The 24,460-nt window shown below is 45.4% G+C and overlaps 1 pseudogene; it reads left to right on the top strand.

The window, feature by feature from the left end:
* The first annotated feature begins 718 nt into the window (after positions 1-718).
* LOC103649048 (patellin-3-like) lies at positions 719-2,195 on the top strand (annotated as a pseudogene).
* The last annotated feature ends 22,265 nt before the right edge of the window (positions 2,196-24,460 follow it).

Genomic DNA, 24,460 nt, shown 5'->3' on the forward strand with positions numbered 1-24,460 from the left:
TGTTCTGCCTCTGTACAGCTGTCTGCCCGCGCCCCCCTCTCCTCCGCGATCCTCCCCCAACGCGTAGATCCCGGCTCCGCGACGGACGCCTCTGTCCCCACCCTCCTCCCCACGCCATCCGCGGCCCTCCTCCCCACGCCATCTGCGGCGCCATCAAAGGATCTCCTACCACCAGCGCGTAGATCCCGTCTCCACAATGGACGCCTCCGCCCCACGCCCCCACCCTCCTCCCCATGACATAATAAGTCTCCGTGACGGCCACAACGACGTAGTCGGAGAGGCTGTCCGCGTCAGAACCGTGCGAATAGCGCGGGGTAGCGTTGCCCAGCGCGGCGCGGGCGTCGAGGGAGAGGCGGTGGCATCGACCTCCATCCAGTGCGAGCAGGCGAGGGAGCAGGCGTTGCGGTCGGTGGGCGAGAGCGACGCGAAGACGAGCGCGAGGATCTCGTCGGGGCAGGTCCTGGGTGTAGTCCCGGGCTGGCGGCGGAGGAACTACCACTGTCGTTGTCCTCCACAGCGATCTGCATCGGCGCGGTTAGCCGCAGTGGCAGACCCATCGGCGAGAGCGACCTGCTGCGGCGAAGAGGAGAGGCTGGATTTGGAATGCGAGGAGAGAGTGGCCCATGCTACGGAACCCTAGGGCGGGCAGAGGAAGAAGTGGCCATCCTGGACGCGTGCGAGGTAGATGCGGGCGGATTTGCATATCTGGGCAACTATATTGTTCCTCCGCGCGCGCGAGTTCAAGGTGAAAGAGGCCATGGCGATGCTCAAGTCGGTGGTGCTGTGGCGCAAGCGCTTCGGCATCGACGAGCTCCTGGGCGTCGACCTCGGCCTGCCGGAGTTGGAGAAGGTGGTGTTCTACCGTGGCGCCGACCGCGAGGGCCACCCCGTCTGCTACAACGTGTACGGCGAGTTCCAGGAAAGGAGCTCTAAGAGAAGGCCTTCGGCAATGAGGGGAAGCGGGAGCGCTTCCTCAGGTGGCGCATCCAGCTCCTGGAGCGCAGCATCCGGGAGCAGCTCGACTTCTCGCTCAGCGGCATCTGCTCCATGGTGCAGGTCACCGACCTCAAGAACTCGTCGCCCATGCTCGGCAAGCACCAAGGCGTCACGCGCCAGGCTCTCGCACTGCTCCAGGACAACTACCCCGAGTTCGTGGCCAAGAAGGTATGTATGATTTCTCTCTTCTTTTACACCAGATCGAATTGTTAAAAAAATCCTAGAATCATAGTCCAAAATTCTACACTTTCAACTAAGAACTCGAGAAGTCCCGCGTATTCAGTTCTGTGCTTAATATTAAAAATGGGATCTCTGAATTCTCTACGTTGTCGTCATGCTTGTTTTTGTTAACAGTAAAAGTTACGTAGCTAACTCGGAATAGCTGTGCAAGCAAAGCTGGGAGTTTTTACGCCCTTCCTGCTTCATCTTAATGTTCCCCTGCTACACATGCTTCCTTTGTGAGAGCACTGTGGTTTCAGCTCTGCCAGGCGCAGAATGATTTTCTGAACTGGGGAAGATCGATTGATCTGGTCGGACCATTGATCAAAATGTAGGTGTTCATCAATGTGTCGTGGTGGTACCTCGCGACAAACAAGGTGATGAGCCCGTTCCTGACCCAGCGCACCAAGAGCAAGATCGTCTTCTGCAGCCCCGACAGGTCCGCGGAGACCCTCTTCAGGTCGGCACAAGGGATTCACAGCACCAAATCAATCAGCACGCTGTTGCTACCATACACATTCAGGTCTCACATACATCCATCCTCACACGTTTGATAACAGATACGTCGCGCTAGAGCAAGTCCCCGTCCGGTTCGGTGGCCTGTACAAAGAGGACGACACCGAGTTCTCCGCCTCTGACGTCGTCACCGAGCTCACCGTGAAACCATCCTCCAAAGAAACCATCGAGGTCCCTGTCACCGAGGGCTCCACGGTGGTGTGGCCGTGTGGGAGCTCCGTGTGCTAGGATGGGAGGTGAGCTACGACGCGGAGTTCGCCCCGGATGCAGAGGGCGGATACACCGTCATCGTAGAGAAGATGAGGAAGGTGCCGGCGCACGAGGAGCCGATCATGAAGGGCAGCTTCAAGGCCGCCGGGCCCAGCAAGGTGGTGCTGGCTGTGGATAACCGAGCGTCGAAGAAGAAGAAGCTGCTGCTGTACCGGTTCAGGGTGAAGAGCACCGCAGCGGAACCCGCCGCCTGAGGCTGAGGTGTGTGGTTCTCAGGCCACAGCAAACCGATTGATTATATAATCTGAACGGCAGCCCTGTCGTCCATACCGCCATCATTTGAACATGTTGCATGATAGAGTTCTTGCTTGCTTTTTTGTCGGTTCTTTGATTATTTGTTGGCTTTGCTATTCTTTTTTAGGGGTCGCATTTTTACGCGTTTGTTACATGGAAACCATATGTGAGCTAGCGATGGCTTCTATGAGATAGCCAGGGTCACTGGGGATGAAGGTCCTGAACAATATAGTTACTGCTATGTACATGTGCCAGTACATTTCATCCATAGATTCTCCCTTACATCAACATGTTGATTTTAGAAAGTTGTGTCTGCCATTGCCAGCGCCGTGTGCCTAATCCAATGTTCTTCTGCTGATTCCAGTTTGTCGTTTGCCCTGGGGCTTTTGCGTCGGATTCGGCATAGATGAGGACGAGCCATGGACGTCAGGATCTTCACTCCTCTCCATGCTTGTCTAGGGGTATTGTTGTCTCGGTCCTAAAACAGACGATGTTTTTTTGTTTAACTATTTATTTTCTGCATTTTTTAAATAAAACGAATAGTCAGGTAATATGTCTAAAAAGCCAAAAAAAACACCATGCACAGCAAAGCATGCAAGCTGTAGATATAGATAGACGGGCAGCTGCGGAATTGTAGTCAAAGCATGCAAGAGATTTTGGTCAGAGAAAAAACTTGAGTCTGCTTTCAGTTATTCTTTCTCCAGTTTCACATAAACTTGAGTCAATACTTTATTACCATCATTGTTATGTTTTTGGGGGAAAACGAGAGAGATAAGCAATGTCTAAATATACTTGCTTACAAAGTGCACAGATGTTTAGTACAAACATTAAAATTACAAGGCTATTTTCCCCGGTAGATGATACAGACCGCTTCATCACTAGATGACATGGTGACGATCCTCCCTGTCCTTGTCCTTAGTGAAGGGAATAGAAGAAGTGAGGGATGTAAGGACTAATGGGTTGGTGAGTCTGGTGGCATTAGCAATTGAAATGAGGCCAGGAGGGCATGAGGTCGGAATGGCCTCATCAGTGTTTTCTGCCAAAAACTGATTAGATGGAGCTGCCTGCTTTGTCACTCTATTCTTTAATGGTTTCTTTTCGTGCAGGTATCCGTTGGCTTTTCAGTAAGAATTTTTTCATAAGACTGAGATACTGTATATCAGTATATGCTCGGACTTAGAGCTAAAGATCCAGAAATGAGGAAGCAATTCTTCAAGCTTTACCATGATACAGTTTTGTAAACATTCTTAATCTTTAAAAGATGCTAACAAGAGTATAGAACAATAATTAATGCTTCTGCATTTCAACGTATCTTATCATAACATATTTACTCCGTAGCAACGCACGGACATACACCTAGTAGGTTCATATTTACACATCTCCCAATATGCACTCGCTCTGTATCTTTTAAAATGTCATTTTCATATTATCTAAAAGGCAAATATACTTAGTTTTTTCAAAATTTTATACAACTACAAAAACCGAAAATTCAAAATTTTTGGGTGTCATATTTGGTAGGGGGGGTGTTAAGGAAAATAAAGGAGATATAACAAAGGGAGAAAGTGGATTATGAAGTTAGAAGGAGTCTTAAGTCCATAATACCACACAAATGGGTACATTGGCAAGCGCAAGATAAGTTTCATCTATGCATTAATGAACCCTTTTTATATCATTAAATTGCTATATTTTAAGAGGTAGATTGTGTTTTTTGGTATCTATTATTTGCTTGCTTTAAACGTGTTACCATCAATCACTTAAAAGTGAGAGATTATAAACAAAATAGACTGGGGCCCATTTAAAGTAAGGTATTGGTGTTTGATGACCAACATGACCATTTGGACTAATATTATTTGCTAGTGTTTTTGATATAGTCCAAAAGATGCACAAGTGGACTTAGACTAAGACAAAACATGCAAGACATTAGAAGAAATAATGAAGACCTACTAACACGTGCAAGAGTCTAAGACATAAGATGAACGAATCCCAAATAAAGAAACACAAAGAAACAAAGAGGAACATGTGCTGCCTAGAGCATCAGGCATGATGGTGTCACACCAGACACCACACCGGACAACGCAACGCTATGTCAAAGAGGAGCAATTGTGACCAAGGGCACTAGGCATGCAAGTGTGCATCAGATCATAATAAGATTTGGACATGTCTGATGAAACAATAGATTCCCCCCACACCGGACATGGTACTTAAAGAGGGTTGCAACATGACTAGAGAGGGCATAAGGCACGAGACCTATTCGGTGACAACCAGATAAAACATCGGTCGCCTAATATCCAATAGTCAACAATGGCTAGATATCCAATGACAAAGCTGACATGAACCCACATGATATGCTTGGTGAGTGCACCGAGCATGTTCGATGCCTACGTAGAAAGTCTATGCAGCCTCCAACAGATAGATTTGGAGTGGGATATATATACCCATCCATTTAATAGGCGTGGGAGCCGAGAAACATATCAAGGGAGTTGGTGCTCTTCGCTATTAGCTCTAGACACCCAAGTTCTTAAAGAATTACATGATGATTAGTGTAAATACTTTGTGAATTGCTTAGATTGGTTAGACCATCGTTTATGCACTTGATCTAGGCCTATGCATGGTGTTTAGTGAAGTTATATACCTCTTACCACCCGATGCTTGTGTGCACCATTGTTCTACATCAGGCATGCATGCATTTTTGTGAGATCACACCAACTGTGTTGGTGGAGTGATTGCCACCGTGCACTAGAGGGAATGAGGCCCAAGTATTTTGATCAAAATTTTTGATAGTGAAGATGGCGAGGAAAGGTCTAGAAGCGGCTATTCCATGATCCACTTGCACATGGGAAAGACCCGAGACTATCACCCTGACTTTCCTAACTGAGAGCTTGACCCTTGCCTGGGTATTCTTACGAGGGGCTTCAACGAGGACTAGAGGGAAGCTTGTGTGCTTCTCGATGCCTCAGTAAAGATACTAGAGTCGTCAATTTGCGTCTCTATATCAATCAAGCTTCAACGTTTATTTATTGTGTATCTTGGTTATGTGCTTTACCTTCTTAACATAGTTGATAGACTAATCAATAGGTTTAGAATCTAACTTGTATAACTATTTGCAATAAAGATAGCAAGATATTTAGTCAAAACCCGAGTTGTATATAGATATAATCTATTTGTTGTATATGTTTTGACTAGGAAAAAATTTAGAAGCCTTAGATTTTATGTTTCTTGACGTCACTGTCACTACACTACGATACGTAACCGATCCTCTCAAATTGAACATTCTTCGAACCAAAAACTAGATAATGCTCGATTATTCTATCCACTTGTTTTATTGTAACATTAGCTAATTTTCTATGCCATAACTAATCCGTGCTTGACTTGACAAATAAATGTATTGCAAGATTAGTTTAACTAGCACCACTAGATTAATCAACCAATAAGTAGCATTAGATTAATAACTGAATGTAAATGCTACTATTGTTTTTTTATAAACATAGTCGAACTTTATAGAACAAGTTCCATTTGATTAGTAATTGGATATAAATGTTACTAATACTCTCTATAAAATATAGTCAGACTTAAGAGAACTTAACTATCTAAGAGATATTTAGAAATGTACGAGAGGAGTATATACTAGAATCATTAGTGAATGGGCAATTTTTTTAGTTTTGAATAATTTATTTTTGAGATACTGTTCGAAGCCAAAAAAGGCCTCGCAGACGGTTGCATGCATTTTTGTGAGATCACACCAACTGTGTTGGTGGAGTGATTGCCATCGTGCACTAGAGGGAATGAGGCCCAAGTATTTTGATCAAAATTTTTGATAGTGAAGATGGCGAGGAAAGGTCTAGAAGCAGCTATTCCATGATCCACTTGCACATGGGAAAGACCCGAGACTATCACCCTGACTTTCCTAACTGAGACCTTGACCCTTGCCTGGGTATTCTTACGAGGGGCTTCAACGAGGACTAGAGGGAAGCTTGTGTGCTTCTCGATGCCTCAGTAAAGATACTAGAGTCGTCAATTTGCGTCTCTATATCAATCAAGCTTCAACGTTTATTTATTGTGTATCTTGGTTATGTGCTTTACCTTCTTAACATAGTTGATAGACTAATCAATAGGTTTAGAATCTAACTTGTATAACTATTTGCAATAAAGATAGCAAGATATTTAGTCAAAACCCGAGTTGTATATAGATATAATCTATTTGTTGTATATGTTTTGACTAGGAAAAAAATTTAGAAGCCTTAGATTTTATGTTTCTTGACGTCACTGTCACTACACTACGATACGTAACCGATCCTCTCAAATTGAACATTCTTCGAACCAAAAACTAGATAATGCTCGATTATTCTATCCACTTGTTTTATTGTAACATTAGCTAATTTTCTATGCCATAACTAATCCGTGCTTGACTTGACAAATAAATGTATTGCAAGATTAGTTTAACTAGCACCACTAGATTAATCAACCAATAAGTAGCATTAGATTAATAACTGAATGTAAATGCTACTATTGTTTTTTTATAAACATAGTCGAACTTTATAGAACAAGTTCCATTTGATTAGTAATTGGATATAAATGTTACTAATACTCTCTATAAAATATAGTCAGACTTAAGAGAACTTAACTATCTAAGAGATATTTAGAAATGTACGGGAGGAGTATATACTAGAATCATTAGTGAATGGGCAATTTTTTTAGTTTTGAATAATTTATTTTTGAGATACTGTTCGAAGCCAAAAAAGGCCTCGCGGACGGTCCGGCCCTGAGGCCGGACGGTCCGCGGTGGCGGCGCGGACGGTTCGCACGTGCGCAGAGTCAGTTAGGGTTCCTAGTTTCTCGCGGGGTTTGTTACCTAAAACCGTATGATTGACTCGGAAATCAGATCGAAGCGGATCCAGACCTCCCCCTTTATATAGATGAAGGCCTACAGCCGATTAAACCCCCGAACAATCGATCAAATCAAATCTATCTCTCATTTTTACCTTACACATTAGGAAGTAGTTCTAGTTTTGTATTCCAACCCCCAAATTCTCCGCTTCTTTTCGGCTCTACGTCGATTAGAGGAGCCTAGGTCGGCCTGACGAGCCTAGACAACCCCTAGGATCTCTCCTCCCCGACGGGGTCCCTCCCGGGAGCGAGATCCAGGCGCCGCCGGCGACCTTCGCCGTCCCCTGCGCACGCGCGGACCGTCCAGCCGTCAAGCAGGGAACGCCAGCCCCTGTACCAGGTCGCGGACCGTCCGGCCCCTGGCCGCGGACCGTCCGCGCCTCTGCAGAGGGCACCGCCACCGGTTCTCACGCAGTGTTTGGCGCCCAAAAAAAGGCACCAACATACTTTTGGCGACTCTGCTGGGGAATAGGTGTCTAGACCTGCTAAAAATCGGCCCATAGATGGTCGGTTCTAAGGATCACACCAAGATCTCCACCACCAACATCATCAAGCCGGCCATGGAGGCGCTCCCGGCTGATGACCAAAGACCCTTTGAAGACCTCGTAATGCGCGATGAGAAGGAGGTGATGCGGCAATGGAACGAACAACGCGACAGGGAAGAGGCGGAACTACTGCATAAACTCTCCGAACGACGCAAGGAGGCGACAGAAAAGTACTTGTCACACTTCACGGTGGATCGCCACTAGAAGGTCATCCGTCAAGGGGAAATCGATATGGAATCTCTCCTACCTCCACTTCAGGGTCCCACTGTAAGTACTCTAGATCTATCTCTTACGACTTTCATGGATCAACGAGGAGATCAGTTAAAGCAATATGTAGATGAATCTGTTAAAATGTATCTACGTGCATACGAGAAATCAGCTGCTCCTAGCTTTCCATCGCGAGAGTCTAATACAGAGCCACCCGCGTCAAACACATCGGCTATAAACGGGTCACCCTTGACCCAACCATCATATGGTATGCTGATGCACGCTTTCGTGTCACCATCACAGCCGCAACCACTAGGCACGCGGCAGGTACTGGACGTGACCGGACCATCCGAGCATCATCTCAGACAGTCTGGTTATACCGCGGACCGTCCGGCGTATTTCGTCGGACCGTCCGACCCGATGCAGGCCCGCACACAAAACACTCAGGTCGCACCGTACATGGCCGAACCATCAGGGTATAACCCCGAACAATTCGGCCCCATCACGAACCGTCCGGTGCATCACGCCGGACAGTCCGGATATGTTGCAGACCGTCCGCCATCTTACGCCGGACCGTCCGGATATGGCATGAACCGACCGACGTATTACGCCGAACCATCCGACTTTACACGAGTCCACGCGCAGACTGCCCAAGTCGCGCCATACATGACCGATCCGTCCGAGTATAGCCCTGGACCATTCGGCCCGATCGCGGACCGTCCAGTTCTTTACGACAGACGGTCTGGGTACGAGACTACCCACGTAGCACCATATACGGCTGGACAATCCGGGTATACCTTCGGACCATTTGGCCAGGTCGTGGACCATCCGACCTCTTATGCCGGACCGTCCGGATATGCGTACGCAGAGCCGAGAGCTGCGCAATACTGAGAGCACCTAGAGGGGGGGTGAATAGGTGATCCTGTAAAAACTTGAAACTTAAAGCCACAAACTTGATTAAGTGTTAGCACAATGAAATCAAGTGGCTAAGGAGAGCTCTTGTGAACCACAATTGACACAGTGAGAACAAGCACAAGAGACACAGAGATTTATCCCGTGGTACGGCCAAGTACAACACTTGCCTAGTCCACGTTGTGGCGTCCCAATGGATGAGAGTTGCACTCAACTCCTTTCAAGTGATCCAATGATCAACTTGAATACCACGGTGTTCTTTTTCCTTTACTCTTTCCCGTTTGCGAGGAATCTCCACAACTTGGAGCCTCTCGCCCTTACAATGAGATGATCACAAAGAAGCACAGATGTAAGAGTGGGAAGAGCAACACACATAAGCCTCAAAGCACGAGCACAAACACGCACACAAGTCACAACTTGAGCTCTAGGATCACACACGGAGTTCTCAACTCAAGAGGAGCTCAAATTGCTATCACAACAAATCAAATGCGCTAGAGAGATGTCTTGGTGCTAAGAGATGATCAAAGAATGCTTGGTGTTCTCCTTCATGTGCCTAGGGGTCCCTTTTATAGCCCCAAGGCAGCTAGGAGCCGCTGAGAGCAATCCAGGAAGGCAAATTTTGCCTTCTGTCGACTGGTGCACCGGACAGTCCGGTGCAGATTTCTTTCATGTTCTGGCGCAGCCGACCGTTGAAGTTTTGGAGCCGTTGGCGCACCGGACACTGTCCGATGCACACCGGACAGTCCGGTGCCCCCATCAGACCGTTGGCCCGGCCACGCGTCACGCGCGGATTGCGCGGCCGACCGTTGGCTCACCGGACAGTCTGGTGCACCACCGGACAGTCCGGTGAATTATATCCGTACGCCGCCGTCGAGACCCGAGAGCAGGCAGTTCACTAGACGCCAGCCTGGCGCACCGGACAGTCCGGTGCACCTAGACTGAGCATAGCCTTGGCTGCTCGAGCCAAGTCTTTTCCATTTGTCTTTTCTCTGATTCTAGCACTTAGACAAGTATATTAGCACACAAAAACCAATGTACTAAGTCTAGAATCATACCTTTGTATTGATTTGCACTTTGTCCACCATTTGGCATAGTTTAACACATAACCATTTGTGTTGGTCACTTAATCACCAAAATACTTAGAAATGGCCCAAGGGCACATTTCCCTTTCAATCTCCCCCTTTTTGGTGATTTATGCCAACACAACAAAAAGCAACATGTAGAAGTGCAACATCAATGCAAATAAGAACAAGAATTTGTTTTTATTCAAATTTGGCATATTTGGATCATTCTTTGCCACCACTTGGTTTTGTTTTTGCAAACCAAACTCAATTTCCTATCTCTAAGTCAAATTCACTTGTTGAGGCATAGAGAAAGGTATTCCAAGAGAAATTGATTAAAGATTCAAAAACTCACCCTTTTCCCATAATCAAACAATCTCCCCACAAGAGACCAATTTTTGACAATAAGAGACCATAAGAGTATTTTGACGAAACAAAAACTCTAACTCTACTATTTTCAAAATTCTCAAGTGGTAGCTGATCCATTTCTTGCTTTTGCCTTATTTTCTCCCCCTTTAGCATCAAGCACCAAAACGAGATCAATCTTGGCCCTTTGAACCTCATTGCCTCACCAAAATTGTTAATTAAGAGCAAAAGGCAATAAGAGACATGGAGATGAACTTGGAGTAAGTTACCCTCTCATCGGAGTGCAGTGGAAGTCTTTCATGGTCCAAGTTCACATTTTCCGTTCAATCCACCTTTGAGACTAAATCAAGCAAGCTCAAACACATGGTTAGTCTCAAAGGGTCAAGTTGTAGCACATCTCCCCCTAAATATGTGCATCACTTGCAAATGGACTTGTGAGGTCCGGGGAGTGCTTGTACAACTTGAGTACCATAAATAAACAACAATGTGCATAAAGGAACATGATCAAAGGCATAAAACACATGTATGCTATAAATCAATCCAAGTTCCGCGAATCTAAGACATTTAGCTCACTACGTAGTCTGCAAAAGGTTGACTCATCTAGAGGCTTGGTAAAGATATCGGCTAGCTGATTCTCGGTGCTAACATAAAACACTTCGATATCTCCCTTTTGCTGGTGGTCTCTCAAAAAGTGATGCCGGATGTCTATGTGCTTTGTGCGGCTGTGTTCAACAGGATTATCTGCCATGCGGATAGCACTCTCATTATCACATAGGAGTGGGACTTTGCTCAGATTGTAGCCAAAGTCCCGGAGGGTTTGCCTCATCCAAAGTAGTTGCGCGCAACACTGTCCTGCGGTAACATACTCGGCCTCAGCGGTGGATAGGGCAACGGAAGTTTGTTTCTTAGAACTCCAAGATACCAGGGACCTTCCTAAGAATTGGCACGTCCCTAATGTACTCTTCCTATCAACCTTACATCCAGCATAATCGGAGTCTGAATATCCAATCAAGTCAAAGGTAGACCCCTTTGGATACCAGATCCCTAAGCAAGGCGTAGCGACTAAATATCTAAGAATTCGCTTCACGGCCACTAAGTGACACTCCCTTGGATCGGATTGAAATCTAGCACGCATGCATACACTAAGCATAATATCGGGTCTACTAGCACATAAGTAAAGCAAGGAACCTATCATAGACTGGTATGCTTTTTGATCAATGGACTTACCTCCTTTGTTGAGGTCGACATGTCCGTCAGTTCCCATTGGAGTCTTTGCGGGCTTGGCGTCCTTCATCCCAAACCGCTTGATCAAGTCTTGCGTGTACTTCGTTTGGGAGATGAAAGTGTCGTCCTTGAGTTGCTTCACTTGGAACCCAAGGAAGTAGTTCAACTCGCCCATCATCGACATTTCAAACTTTTGAGTCATCACCCTGCTAAACTCTTCACAAGACTTTTGGTTAGTAGAACCAAATATTATGTCATCGACATAAATTTGGCACACAAATAAGTCACCATCACAAGTCTTAGTGAATAAAGTTGGATCAGCTTTCCCAACCTTGAAAGCATTAGCAATTAAAAAGTCTCTAAGGCATTCATACCATGCTCTTGGGGCTTGCTTAAGTCCATAGAGCGCCTTAGAGAGCTTACACACGTGGTCGGGGTACCGTTCATCCTCAAAGCCAGGGGGTTGCTCTACGTACACCTCCTCTTTGATTGGCCCATTGAGGAAAGCGCTCTTCACATCCATTTGGAACAACCTGAAAGAATGGTGAGCGGCATAGACTAACAATATGCGAATTGACTCTAGCCTAGCCACAGGAGCAAAAGTCTCCTCAAAGTCCAAACCTGCGACTTGGGCATAACCTTTTGCCACAAGTCGTGCCTTGTTCCTTGTCACCACCCCGTGCTCGTCCTGTTTGTTGCGGAACACCCACTTGGTTCCCACAATGTTTTGCTTGGGACGTGGCACCAGTGTTGAAAGTCGCCTAGAGGGGGGGTGAATAGGGCGAAACTGAAATTCTCAAAAATAATCACAACTACAAACCGGGTTAGCGTTAGAAATATAATAGAGTTCGCGAGAGAGGGTGCAAAACAAATCGCAAGCGAATAATGAAGTGAGACACGCGGATTTGTTTTACCGAGGTTCGGTTCTCTCAAACCTACTCCCCGTTGAGGAGGCCACAAAGGCCGGGTCTCTTTCAACCCTTCCCTCTCTCAAACGGTCCCTCGGACCAAGTGAGCTTCTCTTTCTCAAATCACTTGGGAATCAAACTTCCTGCAAGGACCACCACACGATTGGTGTCTCTTGCCTGAATTACAAGTGAGTGTTTGATCACAAGAAAGAATGCCAAGGAAAAAGAAGCGATGCAAGCGCAAGAGCTCAAATGAACACTACAAATCACTCTCTCTAGTCACTAAGGCTTTGTGTGGAGTTGGGAGAGGATTTGATCTCTTTTGGTGTGCTTTGCAATGAATGCTAGCTCTTGTATAGTGGTTGGAAGCTGAAAAACTTGGATGACTTGAATGTGGGGTGGTTGGGGTATTTATAGCCCCAACCACCAAACTAGCCGTTTGGTGAGGCTGTCTGTTCGATGGCGCACCGGACAGTCCGGTGCACACCGGACATGTCCGGTGCGACAGCCACGTCACCAAAAGTCGTTGGGGTCGACCGTTGGAGCTCTGTCTTCTGGGCCCGCCTTGATGTCCGGTGGCGCACCGGACATGAACTGTAGATTGTCTGGTGCGCCAGCATGGGCGTGCCTGACCTCTGCGCGCGCTGCGCGCGCATTAAATGCGTCGCAGGTAGCCGTTGGTGCCGAAATAGCCGTTGCCCCGCTGTTACACCGGACAGTCCGGTGAATTATAGCGGAGTGGCCGAAGTGAATTCCCGAGGCTGGCGAGTTCCGGAGGCCGCTCTTCCTTGGAGCACCGGACATGTCCGGTGTACACCGGACAGTCCGGTGAATTATAGCGGAGTTGCCTCCGGAAATTCCCGAAGGTGAGCAGTTCGGAGTTGGAGTCCTCTGGTGCACCGGACATGTCCTGTGGCACACCGGACAGTCCGGTGCGCCAGACCAGAGGTGCCTTCGGTTGTCCCCTGCTCCTTTGTCGAACCAAATACTTGGTATTTTTTATTGGCTAAGTGTGAACCTTTGGCACCTGTATAACTTATACACTAGAGCAAACTAGTTAGTCCTAAGATTTGTGTTGGGCAATTCAACCACCAAAATTATATAGGAACTAGGTGTAAGCCTAATTCCCTTTCAATCTCCCCCTTTTTGGTGATTGATGCCAACACAAACCAAAGCAAATATAGAAGTGCATAATTGAACTAGTTTGCATAATGTAAGTGCAAAGGTTGCTTGGAATTGAGCCAATATAAATGCTTTACAAGATATGCATGGATTGTTTCTTCATTTTTAGCATTTTGGACCACGCTTGTACCACATGTTTTGTTTTTGCAAAATCTTTTGTAAATCTTTTCAAAGTTCTTTTGCAAATAGTCAAGGGTAAATGAATAAGAGTTTGCAAAGCATTTTCAAGTTTTGAAGTATTCTCCCCCTGTTTCAAATGCTTTTCCTTTGACTAAACAAAACTCCCCCTAAATGAAATCCTCCTCTTAGTGTTCAAGAGGGTTTTGATATATCATTTTGAAATACTACTTCCTCCCCCTTTTAGAACATAATAAGATACTAATTTGAAATTGACCAATTTGAAAATCTCAAAAAAAATTTTAAATTGGGTGGTGGTGCGGTCCTTTTGCTTTGGGCTCATATTTTCTCCCCCTTTGGCATGAATCGCCAAAAACGGAATCATTAGAGCCCACCGAAGAACTTTCTTCTCCTTTGGTCATAAAATAAATGAGTGAAGATTATACCAAAGTTGGAGAGAAGCTCGGAGTGACGGCGAAGTATGAGTAGTAGAGTGGAGTGGAGGCCTTTGTCTTTGCCGAAGACTCCAATTCCCTTTCAATATACCTATGACTTGGTTTGACATACACTTGAAAACACATTAGTCATAGCATATATCAAAGAGACATGATCAAAGGTATACTTATGAGCTATGTGTGCAAGTTTTAGCAAAAGAAGTTCCTGGAATCAAGAATATTGAGCTCATTCCTAAGTTTGGTAAAGGATTGTTCATCAAGTGGCTTGGTAAAGATATCGGCTAATTGATCTTTAGTGTTAATGTATGAAATCTCGATATCCCCCTTTTGTTGGTGATCCCGAAGAAAATGATACCGAATGGCTATGTGTTTAGTGCGGCTATGCTCAACGGGATTATCCGCCATGCGGATTGCACTCTCATTATCACATAGAAGAGGAACTTTGGTTAATTTGTAACCATAGTCCCGCAGGGTTTGCCTCATCCAAAGCAATTGCGCGCAACAATGGCCTGCGGCAATATACTCGGCTTCGGCGGTAGAAAGAGCGACCGAATTTTGCTTCTTTGAAGCCCAAGACACCAAGGATCTTCCCAAGAACTGGCAAGTCCCCGATGTGCTCTTCCTATTAATCTTACACCCTGCCCAATCGGCATCCGAATAACCAATCAAATCAAATGTGGATCCCCGAGGGTACCAAAGCCCAAACTTAGGAGTGTAAGCCAAATATCTCAAGATTCGTTTTACGGCCGTAAGGTGTGATTCCTTAGGGTCGGCTTGGAATCTTGCACACATGTAGACGGAAAGCATAATGTCCGGTCGAGATGCACATAAATAAAGCAATGAACCAATCATCGACCGGTATACCTTTTGATCCACGGACTTACCTCCCGTGTCGAGGTCGAGATGCCCATTGGTTCCCATGGGTGTCTTGATGGGCTTGGCATCCTTCATTCCAAACTTGGTTAGAATGTCTTGAGTGTACTTCGTTTGGCAAATGAAGGTGCCCTCTTGGAGTTGCTTCACTTGAAATCCTAAGAAATACTTCAACTCCCCCATCATAGACATCTCGAATTTTTGTGTCATGATCCTACTAAATTCTTCACATGTAGATTCGTTAGTAGACCCAAATATAATATCATCAACATAAATTTGGCATACGAACAAATCATTGTCAAGAGTTTTAGTGAATAAAGTAGGATCGGCCTTGCCGACTTTGAAGCCATTAGCAATAAGGAAATCTCTAAGGCATTCATACCATGCTCTTGGGGCTTGCTTGAGCCCATAAAGCGCCTTAGAGAGCCTATAAACATGGTTAGGGTACTTACTGTCTTCAAAGCCGGGAGGTTGCTCAACATAGACCTCCTCCATGACCGGTCCATTGAGGAAGGCACTCTTCACGTCCATTTGGTAGAGCTTGAAGCCATGGTAAGTAGCATAGGCCAATAATATACGAATTGACTCAAGCCTAGCTACGGGTGCATAGGTTTCACCAAAATCCAAACCTTCGACTTGTGAATACCCCTTGGCCACGAGTCGAGCTTTGTTCCTTGTCACCACACCATGCTCATCTTGTTTGTTGCAGAAGACCCACTTGGTTCCTACAACATTTTGGTTAGGACGTGGAACCAAATGCCATACCTCGTTCCTCGTGAAGTTGTTGAGCTCCTCTTGCATCGCCATCACCCAATCCGAATCTTGTAGTGCTTTCTCTACCCGGTTAGGAGTTCATATGATGTCTTCTTGAGGATTCGGTGTAGATATAACCGGTTGATGGCGTAGCAGGCGATGTTGACCGCCTCGGCCCAAAACCGATCCGGTGTCTTGTACTCATCAAGCATGGTTCTTGCCATGTCCAATAGAGTTCGATTCTTCCTCTCTACTACACCATTTTGTTGTGGGGTGTAGGGAGAAGAAAACTCATGCTTGATGCCTTCCTCCTCAAGGAAGCCTTCAATTTGAGAGTTCTTGAACTCCGTCCCGTTGTCGCTTCTAATTTTCTTGATCCTTAAGCCGAACTCATTTTGAGCTCGTCTCAAGAATCCCTTTAAGGTCTCTTGGGTATGAGATTTTTCCTGCAAAAAGAACACCCAAGTGAAGCGAGAATAATCATCCACAATAACTAGACAGTACTTACTCCCGCCGATGCTTATGTAAGCGATCGTGCCAAATAGGTCCATGTGTAGGAGCTCCAGTGGCCTGTCGCTTGTCATAATGTTCTTGTGTGGATGATGAGACCCAACTTGCTTTCCTGCTTGGCATGCGCTACAAATCCTGTCTTTCTCAAAATAAACATTTGTTAGTCCCAAAATGTGCTCTCCCTTTAGAAGCTTATGAAGATTCTTCATCCCAACGTGGGCTAGTCGGCGATGCCAGAGCCAACCCATGTTAGTCTTAACAATTAAGCATGTGTCGAGTTCAGCTCTATCAAAATCTACCAAGTATAGCTGACCCTCTAACACACCCTTAAATGCTATTGAATCATCACTTCTTCTAAAGACAGTGACACCTACATCAGTGAATAGACAGTTGTAGCCCATTTGACATAATTGGGATACAGAAAGCAAATTGTAATCTAAAGAGTCTACAAGAAAAACATTGGAAATAGTATGGTCAGGTGATATAGCAATTTTACCCAAACCTTTGACCAAACCTTGATTTCCATCCCCGAATGTGATAGCTCGTTGGGGATCTTGGTTTTTCTCATATGAGGAGAACATCTTCTTCTCCCCTGTCATGTGGTTTGTGCACCCGCTGTCGAGAATCCAACTTGAGCCCCCAGATGCATAAACCTACAAAATAATTTTACTTCTTGATTTTAGGTACCCAAACGGTCTTGGGTCCTTTGGCATTAGAAACAAGAACTTTGGGTACCCAAACACAAGTCTTGGAGTCCTTGTGTTTGCCCCCAACAAACTTGGCAACTACCTTGCCGGATTTGTTAGTTAAAACATATGATGCATCAAAAGTTTTGAATGAAATAGCATGATCATTTGATGCACTAGGAGTTTTCTTTCTAGGCAACTTAGCACGGGTTGGTTGTCTAGAGCTAGATGTCTCACCCTTATACATAAAAGCATAGTTAGGGCCAGAGTGAAACTTCCTAGAATGAGTTCTCCTAATTTTGCTCTCAGGATAGCCGGCAGGGTACAAAATGTAACCCTCGTTATCCTGAGGCATGGGAGCCTTGCCCTTAACAAAGTTAGACAAGTTCTTAGGAGGGGCATTTAGTTTGACATTGTCTCCCCTTTGGAAGCCAATGCCATCCTTGATGCCAGGGCGTCTCCCATTATAGAGCATACTTCTAGCAAATTTAAACTTTTCATTTTCTAAGTTATGCTCGGCAATTTTAGCATCTAATTTTGCTATATGATCATTTTGTTGTTTAATTAATACCATGTGATCATGAATAGCATTGATATCAACATCTCTACATCTAGTACAAATAGAAACATGCTCAACATTAGATGTAGAGGGTTTGCAAGATTTTAGTTCTATAACCTTAGCATGCAACATATCATTCTTAGTTCTAAGGTCAGAAATAGTAGTATTGCAAACATCAAAATCCTTAGCCTTAGCAATCAAATTTTCATTTTCTATTCTAAGGCTAGCAAGAGAATCATTCAATTCCTTAATCTTAGCAAGCAAATCATCATTATCATTTCTAAGATTGGGAATTGAAGTATCACAATCATGAGAATCAACCTTAGCAATTAATCTAGCATTTTTATTTCTAAGGTTGTCAATAGTCTCACGGCAGGTGCTTAGCTCACTAGACAATTTTTCACATTTTTCAACTTGTAGAGCATAAGCATTTTTGACCTTAACATGCTTTTTGTTTTCCTTAATAAGGAAGTCCTCTTGAGAGTCCAAGAGATCATCCTTCTCATGAATAGCACTAATCAATTCATTTAATTTTTCTTTTTGTTGCATGTTTAGGTCGGCAAAAAGGCTACGCAAATTATTTTCCTCATCACTAGCATTATCATCACTAGAGGATTCATATTTAGTGGAGGATCTTGATTTTACCTTCTTCCTTTTGCCGTCCTTTGCCATGAGGCACTTGTGGCCGACGTTGGGGAAGAGGAGTCCCTTGGTGACGGCGATGTTGGCGGCGTCCTAGTCGGAGGAGGAGTCGGTGGAGCTCTCGTCGGAGTCCCACTCGCGGCACACGTGGGCATCGCCGCCCCTCTTCTTGTGGTACCTCTTCTTTTCTTTCCTCTTTCCCTTCTTGTCGTTATCCCTGTCACTGTCACTTGATAATGGACATTTAGCGATAAAGTGACCGGGCTTACCACACTTGTAGCAAACCTTCTTGGAACGGGATTTGTAATCCTTCCCCTTCCGTTGCTTGAGGATTTGGCGAAAGCTTTTGATGATTAAAGCCATCTCCTCATTGTCGAGCTTGGAGGCGTCAATTGGTTGTCTACTCGGTGTAGACTCCTCCTTCTTCTCCTCCGTCGCCTTAAATGCCACCGGTTGTGCTTCGGACGTGGAGGGTTCATCAAGCTCGTTGATCTTCTTGGAGCCCTTGATCATACATTCAAAGCTCACAAAATTCCCGATAACTTCCTCGGGGGTCATTTGAGTATATCTAGGATTACCACAAATTAATTGAACTTGAGTGGGGTTAAGGAAAATGAGTGATCTAAGAATAACCTTAACCACCTCGTGGTCATCCCACTTCTTGCTCCCGAGGTTGCGCACTTGGTTCACCAAAGTCTTGAGCCGGTTGTACATGTCTTGTGGCTCTTCCCCTTGGCGAAGTCGAAAGCGACCGAGCTCCCCCTCGATCATTTCCCGCTTGGTGATCTTTGTTAGTTCATCTCCCTCGTGCGCGGTCTTGAGGAGGTCCCAAATTTCCTTTGCATTCTTCAACCCTTGCACCTTGTTGTATTCCTGTCTATTTAGAGAGGCCAAGAGTATGGTTGTGGCTTGGGAGTTGAAGTGCTCGATTTGAGCCACCTCGTCCTCATCATAATCCTTATCCCCTACGGATGGTACCTGTGCTCCAAACTCAACAACATTCCATATACTTTTGTGGAGTGAGGTTAGATGAAATTTCATTAAATCACTCCACCTAGCATAATCTTCACCGTCAAAAGTTGGCGGTTTGCCTAATGGAACGGAAAGTAATGAAGTATGTCTAGATGTACGAGGACAGTGTAAGGGGATCTTACTAAACTTCTTGCGCTCTTGGCGCTTAGAAGTTACGGACGGCGCATCGGAGTCGGAGGTCGATGTTGATGAAGTGTCGGTCTCGTAGTAGACCACTTTCCTCATCCTCTTATGCTTGTCGCCTTTCCGATGCGACTTGTGAGAAGAAGAATTTTCCTTCTTCTCTTTGTGGTGAGAAGAGGAAGATCTTTTCTCCTTCCGTTTGGAGGAGTCCTTCTTCTTCTCCTTCCTCTTGGTGCGGGACTCTTCCGATGAAGTGCTCCCTTGGCTTGTAGTGGGCTTGTCGCCGGTCTCCATCTCCCTCTTGGTGTGATCTCCCGACATCACTTCGAGCGGTTAGGCTCTAATGAAGTACCGGCCTCTGATACCAATTGAAAGTCGCCTAGAGGGGGGGTGAATAGGGCGAAACTGAAATTCTCAAAAATAATCACAACTACAAACCGGGTTAGCGTTAGAAATATAATAGAGTTCGCGAGAGAGGGTGCAAAACAAATCGCAAGCGAATAATGAAGTGAGACACGCGGATTTGTTTTACCGAGGTTCGGTTCTCTCAAACCTACTCCCCGTTGAGGAGGCCACAAAGGCCGGGTCTCTTTCAACCCTTCCCTCTCTCAAACGGTCCCTCGGACCGAGTGAGCTTCTCTTTCTCAAATCACTTGGGAATCAAACTTCCCGCAAGGACCACCACACGATTGGTGTCTCTTGCCTCAATTACAAGTGAGTGTTTGATCACAAGAAAGAATGCCAAGGAAAAAGAAGCGATCCAAGCGCAAGAGCTCAAATGAACACTACAAATCACTCTCTCTAGTCACTAAGGCTTTGTGTGGAGTTGGGAGAGGATTTGATCTCTTTTGGTGTGCTTTGCAATGAATGCTAGCTCTTGTATAGTGGTTGGAAGCTGAAAAACTTGGATGACTTGAATGTGGGGTGGTTGGGGTATTTATAGCCCCAACCACCAAACTAGCCGTTTGGTGAGGCTGTCTGTTCGATGGCGCACCGGACAGTCCGGTGCATACCGGACATGTCCGGTGCGACAACCACGTCACCAAAAGCCGTTGGGGTCGACCGTTGGAGCTCTGTCTTCTGGGCTCGCCTTGATGTCCGATGGCGCACCGGACATGAACTGTAGATTGTCCGGTGCGCCAGCATGGGCGTGCCTGACCTCTGCGCGCGCTGCGCGCGCATTAAATGCGTCGCAGGTAGCCGTTGGCGCCGAAATAGCCGTTGCCCCGCTGTTACACCGGACAGTCCGGTGTACACCGGACAGTCCGGTGAATTATAGCGGAGTGGCCGAAGTGAATTCCCGAGGCTGGCGAGTTCCGGAGGCCGCTCTTCCTTGGAGCACCGGACATGTCCGGTGTACACCGGACAGTCCGGTGAATTATAGCGGAGTTGCCTCCGGAAATTCCCGAAGGTGAGCAGTTCGGAGTTGGAGTCCTCTGGTGCACCGGACATGTCCGGTGGCACACCGGACAGTCCGGTGCGCCAGACCAGAGGTGCCTTCGGTTGTCCCCTGCTCCTTTGTCGAACCAAATACTTGGTATTTTTTATTGGCTAAGTGTGAACCTTTGGCACCTGTATAACTTATACACTAGAGCAAACTAGTTAGTCCTAAGATTTGTGTTGGGCAATTCAACCACCAAAATTATATAGGAACTAGGTGTAAGCCTAATTCCCTTTCAAGTGTCCAAACTTCATTTCTCTTGAAATTGTTGAGCTCCTCTTGCAAGGCCAACACCCAGTCCGGATCTAGCAAGGCCTCTTCTACCCTGAAAGGCTCAATAGAAGAGACAAAAGAGTAATGCTCACAAAAATTAACTAATCTAGAGCGAGTAGTTACTCCCTTGCTAATATCACCCAATATCTGGTCGACGGGATGATTCCTTTGAATCGTCGCTCAAACTTGAGTTGGAGGGGCATGTTGTGCTTCTTCCTTCAACACATGATCATCTTGTGCTCCCCCTTGATCACACGCCTCTTCTTGATGACCCTGTTCATCGTCTTGAGTTGGGGTTGCACCGTTGTTGAAAAAGAAGGTTGATCTTGCTCCTTTTGTTCCTGTGGCCGCACATCTCCAATTGCCATGGTGCATATTGCGGTCGTTGGAACGTCTTCTTCATCTACATCATCAAGATCAACAACTTGCTCTCTTGGAGAGCCATTAGTCTCATCAAATACAACGTCGCTAGAGACTTCAACCAAACCCGATGATTTGTTGAAGACCCTATATGCCTTTGTATTTGAGTCATAACCTAACAAAAACCCTTCTACAGCTTTGGGAGCAAATTTAGAATTCCTACCTTTCTTCACTAGAATGTAGCATTTGCTCCCAAATACACGAAAGTATGAAACATTGGGTTTGTTACTGGTTAGAAGCTCATATGAAGTCTTCTTGAGGAGGCGATAAAGGTAGACCCGATTTATGGCGTGGCAAGCCGTGTTCACGGCTTCCGACCAAAACCGCTCGGGCGTCTTGAACTCTCCAAGCATCGTCCTCGCCATGTCGATGAGCGTCATGTTCTTCCTCTCTACCACACCGTTTTGCTGTGGTGTGTAGGGAGCGGAGAACTCGTGCTTGATTCCTTCCTCCTCAAGGTACTCCTCCACTTGAAGGTTCTTGAACTCGGACCTGTTGTCGCTCCTTATCTTCTTCACCTTGAGCTCAAATTCATTTTGAGCTCTCCTTAGGAAGCGCTTGAGGGTCCCTTGGGTTTCAGATTTATCCTGCAAAAAGAATACCCAAGTGAAGCGGGAAAAATCATCAACAATTACTAAACCATACTTACTTCCCCCGATGCTAAGGTAGGCGACGGGTCCGAAGAGGTCCATATGCAGCAGCTCCAGGGGTCTTAATGTGGTCATCACGTTCTTGCTGTGATGAGCATTTCCCACTTGTTTACCTGCTTGACAAGTTGCACAAGGTCTATCTTTTTCGAAAGTCACATTTGTTAGACCTAACACATGTTCTCCCTTTAGAAGTTTGTGAAGGTTCTTCATCCCCACATGTGCTAAACGGCGATGCCACAACCAGCCCATGCTAGTCTTAGCAATTAAGCATGCATCTAGACCGGCCTCCTCTTTTGCAAAATCAACTAAATAAAGTTTGCCGTCTAGTACACCCTTAAAAGCTAATGAACCATCACTTCTTCTAAAGACAGACATATCTACATTTGTGAATAAGCAATTATAACCCATATTACAAAGTTGACTAACGGACAACAAGTTATACCCGAGCGACTCAACTAAAAACACATTAGAAATGGAGTGCTCGGATGAAATAGCAATATTTCCTAGTCCTTTAACCTTGCCTTGATTCCCGTCACCGAATATGATTGAATCTTGGGAATCCTTGTTCTTGACATAGGAGGTGAACATCTTCTTCTCCCCCGTCATGTGGTTTGTGCATCCGCTGTCGATAATCCAGCTTGAGCCCCCGGATGCATAAACCTGCAAGGCAATTTAGGCTTGGGTCTTAGGTACCCAACTCTTGTTGGGTCCTGCAAGGTTAGTGACAATAGCCTTAGGGACCCAAATGCAAGTTTTATCTCCCTTGCATTTTGCCCTTAATTTCCTAGCAATCACCTTCTTATCCTTTCTACAAATTGCAAAGGAAGCATTGCAAGCATGATAAATTGTAGAAGGTTCATTAATTATTTTCCTAGGAACATGAGTAACATTTCTCCTAGGCATATGATGAATGATATTTTTCCTAGGCATATATCTACCATGCACATAGGAAGAACTTGAAGCAAACATGGCATTTGAATCATAAGCATTACAACTCCTATCATGATGAACATTTCTAGAAAATTTCCTATCATAAATAAATGCATGATTCTTTTGAGCACTATTAGCCATAGGGGCCTTCCCTTTCTCCTTTGTGAAGGTGGGAGTCCTTTGGCTTGTTAAGTTCTTGGCTTCCCTTTTGAAACCAAGCCCATCCTTGATTGAGGGGTGTCTACCAATAGTGTAGGCATCCCTTGCAAATTTTAGTTTGTCAAATTCATTCTTGCTAGTCTTAAGTTGGGCATTAAGACTAGCCACTTCACCATTTAGTTTTGCAATAGAAGTAAGGTGTTCAACACATGTATCAACATTAAAGTCCTTACACCTATTGCAAATCACTACATGTTCTACACAAGAACTAGATCTATTTGCTACTTCTAGCTTAGCATTTAAATCACCATTAACACTTTTTAAACTAGAAATAGTCTCATGGCAAGTAGATAATTCACAAGAAAGCATTTCATTCCTTTTGACTTCTAAAGCAAGAGATTTTTGGACATCTACAAATTTATCATGCTCTTCATACAAAAGATCCTCTTGCTTTTCTAACAATCTATTCTTGTCATTCAAGGCATCAATTAATTCATTGATTTTATCAATTTTAGTACTATCTAAACCTTTGAATAAACTTGCATAGTCTATTTCATCATCTCTAGATTCACCATCACTTGAAGAAGCATATGTAATAGTATTCCTAGTGCATACCTTCTTTTCCTTTGCCATGAGGTAGGTGTGATGCTCGTTGGGGAAGAGGGATGATTTGTTGAAGGCCGAGGCGGCAAGTCCTTCGTCGTCGGATGAAGAGCAATCCGAGTACCACTCTTTGCCAAGGTGTGCCTCACCCTTCGCTTTCTTGTAAGCCTTCTTCTTTTCCCTCTTCTTTTCTTGATCCTGGTCACTATCATTATCAGGACAGTTAGCAATAAAGTGACCAACCTTACCACACTTGAAGCAGGAGCGCTTCCCCTTCGTCTTGCTCTTGTTGGGATGCTCCTTGCGACCTTTGAGCGACATCTTGAAGCGCTTGATGATGAGGGCCATTTCATCTTCATTTAGCCCGGTCGCCTCAACTTGCGCCACCTTGCTAGGTAGCGCCTCCCTGCTACTTGTTGCTTTGAGAGCAACGGTTTGAGGCTCATAGATTGGGCCATTCAACGCCTCATCAATGTATCTCGCCTCCTTGATCATCATTCGCCTGCTTACAAACTTTCCAAGTATTTCCTCGGGCGTCATCTTGATGTACCTAGGATTCTCACGAATAGAGTTTTGATCAAGGACAGTGAAGGACCTTAGCATGAGTCGGACAACGTCGTGGTCCGTCCATCTCGTGCTTCCATAGCTTCTTATCTTGTTGACCAAGGTCTTGAGCCTATTGTACGTTTGAGTTGGCTCCTCTCCCCTGA

This window comes from Zea mays, chromosome 2 (assembly GCF_902167145.1).
Source record: "Zea mays cultivar B73 chromosome 2, Zm-B73-REFERENCE-NAM-5.0, whole genome shotgun sequence".
Taxonomy (NCBI): domain Eukaryota; kingdom Viridiplantae; phylum Streptophyta; class Magnoliopsida; order Poales; family Poaceae; genus Zea; species Zea mays.